Below are 3,758 nucleotides of genomic sequence, written 5' to 3' on the forward strand. Positions count from 1 at the left end.
AAGGTCCCATGTCGCAGCAGGTGCTAGCACGAAAAAGATCCCTTAATACTCAAAGGCCTTAAGTGCGAGTACAGGTCTCGATTTACAGCCCTCCACGAACAAGTGGTGGCGTCCTGAGCAAACAAACAAACATAATTTAAAAAGTATTACTTATAAAAATGAATTGTGTGGCAACAGTCAAGACGAATAGAAGTATAAGTATTTAAAAAGATATATTTATGACTTTCATTTACTAGAATTATTATAGCGGTTCTGTGTTTACTTTTGGATCCACCCTTGTATATCAATTACTTTTTAAATGAGAGTTCATCTGTTATAAATACTGAAAATATCAAATTATGAAATTAGAATTCCATGAAATGATTTTGAATCATATCAAGATTTACTGTCCAAAGCTTGTCTTTTATCAGTATGTTTAGATTTGATTTAAAGTTACATTTTCCCTTCAAAAGTTGATTTCAAAGACAACAATCATTTCTTGTATATGTCCTGGAATAAACTATACAAACTAGATGTAGGAGCTGTTTGAGATTAATTTTTTACAAATCAAGACTACAATACTAACATTTTTTTTTCTCTCTGCATAATGCATAATGACACGAATCAAAAAATCTTCTGTCACCTCGATAGGTTCATTGCCTCCCTGTGAAGACATCATTTCCTACTGTGGATCCTTCGGCCAGTCTCTATGTACTGACTCGACCTATGCAGCTTATATGAGACAGAATTGCAGGAAGACGTGCAACCTCTGTTCATGTAAGGATACGAAATAGTTCATACTCTAGTGTTCCTTTTGTTTAGAACAACTTAATTTCTTCACTTGCTTGGAGAACTCTTTGCAATTATTAATAATGATAGGATATTAAAAGTTTTTTTTAAAAAAATGGAAAAAAAAAAGTAATGATGTGGATTTTTTAGATTAACTTAAATCTTAAATCTATTTTTTAGATCCAGGAGAAAAACTGACACCGAATAGTTTTCTTACCACTTCTGCCTCACCCATTGTCATTACGGACGGGAAAATCCCACCAACTCTCCGTCAATCATAATCAATACACAATTTACCTATACAAGTTATTGTTAGGGAATATTGAAATCATAACATTTGATAATTTACATGGCATTGCATTTTTTTAACATGCTACGATAATTGCAACAAACTAATTTGGTTCACAATGTGCCTTATGTATTATTTGTAAGACATGGTTGTAAAGTAAACTTTTTATTGTGTTGTCCATTATAAAGTTTTTTTTAAAAGTCTTTTTGTTATAAAAAAGAATGAACAGTTTTTCAGTCTTATTGGATGGTTAAAACAAACAGAATTGAAAGTATCGGTTTGAATGTGTCCATGAGGGAATATACAATTATGTTAAAACATTTTATAATAATAATACAAAAAAATTAAGAATAAAATTTTTTATTTAAAGAAAGGTACCAAATTAGTGCTACCACTTTTCTTCCAAAGACCTTTGAATTAAATATTTTCTTGTAGATCTAAATCCAAAACACAATCTCAGCAGAGCATACACTTCATTCCGTATTTTGAATCCAAGCATAATACATGTTTATTTTCATAAAATAATTTTACGCAGTTTAACCACTCAACATCACAAGTTGCCGTTAATATATCACTCAAAACGTAAATTAACAAGAGGCCCAGGGGCCACATCGCTCACCTGAGCACTCTGGCTAGGAAAAAGCATAAATCAGTTCAGTCTTGAAAAGTTTAAATATAAAAGTGGTTGAGGGGGGGGGGTGATTTGAACTAACTGGAATCTATACTTCGTAGGGATGCTTTTGAATTAATATGACCTCAAAAACCAGCAATAATTGTATAATATAATAAAATATATTCAAGAGGCCCATGGGCCACATTGCTCAATAAAACAAATTACACTGTACATGTTTTGAAAATTAAAAATAAATTGCTTTGAATTAATTCCGGACCTCTACTAAAAATGTTCGGTTTGTTTGGTGTAAACTGGTGGGGGTAAATGTAAAAGGGAAAATTGTCGCAATTCAGGATCTCTTAGTGTTTTGAAATGTTTTAGAACTGTTTATTGGATCATAGGAATAATAATCAATAATATAGGCAAAAATTACAAAAGTTGAAGTTATTTAAAAATGTTTGAGTGGATTAACTGTAAAGATAACATTATTTGGAGAGAATAGTCATTTTTTTCAAAATCAGGAATTAGATCTAGTTAATGTTCGTTCTGGTGAAGTCATTTAGTTTTTTAAAACCATAAGGGCGGAATGATTTCAGTCTATGGATCCAGAACTTTTCTTTGCTTTTCTCTGAGCATCTGTCAACCTTGGGTTATGGCCAATAAACACGACTATCACGTCCTTCCATTTGTAACCATCAAGGTTTAAATGTTCCCCTACTGGTTCATTGATATGAAATACGGAGAACAGTATTTTAGCCCAAAGTCCATTTAAACATTACAAATCGAGAGCAGAGCAAACACGGACCTTGCAACACTATCAAAGGTGGGATCCAGTGCCATGAAGGAGTGAGCATCCCCTGCCGACCGGTCAACCTGCCCTGTGCTCCTTGTCATAATCTGGAAAACGATAGTAATGGCCTAACAATAAGTATGAAAAACGTCAATCAGTATTTGACTTAATGATAGGTTGTATTGCTAACAAGGTCATTGTATCGACCTTAAAACTTTCAAAATGATGACTTCAAACGAAATTATTGATACCCTTGTATCATCAATTTGTTTGTCAGTAGTTTTCCTCATTTTAGAAATTGTTCATACGCAGAACATGCTCTTGCGTATCGAATCAACTGGGAGACAAAAACCCCATACGCAGGTGATAAGGATGCATTGCTACATAAATAAGGAAAGTTGGCGATTGAAAAATTGAATCATCACGTTTATCTTAAAATTTGTTATTAGGGTACTACTAAAGTCTTTTTCTAGTAAAATATCCAAATATGAAACATATGTGTCTGACTCTGTGGTATCTTTTATTTCAAGCTCACTGGGATATATCGAGTCGATATATGCATGAAAGTAACTACAGTTGCGTAATAATACGTCGTCGATATATCTAAATGTTGAGCTAAAGGCCACAGCAAGTGTTTTCTTCTCATGTAGAAGTTATAGAATACATTCTGCTTTATATGAATACAAAAATAGGTCGGTTTATAAGGGGGCGCAATTAATACCCATATGAATTTCAACAGATTGTTGGAAGAACTGATCTCAAAAACTACATAAATATTGTGAATCAGAAACCCAAGCATCTTTTTAAAATCAACTCCAGAGTCCTTGTGTGTACAATCAGAATGTTTTTTAACAAAATAATTTTGAAAATGACCAACGACAAGGTAAGTATATTAACGAGTTCCATTTCTATTGAAAAAGCAGCTGTCTTTGATGTAAAAAAGCCCGTACTTTAATTTTTCATGGGGAATAGTTGTATAAAGTGTTGAAAAGTCGTACTTCTTGATGTTATTGATTTTGTTAAAAAGTTTGTGATTGCAAATTTACTAAAAGTTCCTTGGAGTTTTTAAGTATCCATATCTGATTTACACCACTTCTAGTATAAATTGTTGTGCAGTACTCCTGAAGTTTTTCCTTCACTGCTGTAAATATTTCAGTGAGGAGTAAAGAAAGAGGCTTTGTAGAACATGCACTCGAACCCTTTATAGTATCTTTGTTTGTAAGGATTTTTATGGAGTTTCGGAATCCAGTATAGGTATGGTAATTCAAATTCATTTTGATTGCTGGGAAATCTAAAAT

This window comes from Saccostrea echinata, unplaced genomic scaffold (genome assembly GCF_033153115.1).
Source record: "Saccostrea echinata isolate AGI-Se365-2 ecotype Australia unplaced genomic scaffold, CSIRO_AGI_Sech_v1 ptg000009l, whole genome shotgun sequence".
Taxonomy (NCBI): Eukaryota; Metazoa; Mollusca; class Bivalvia; order Ostreida; family Ostreidae; genus Saccostrea; species Saccostrea echinata.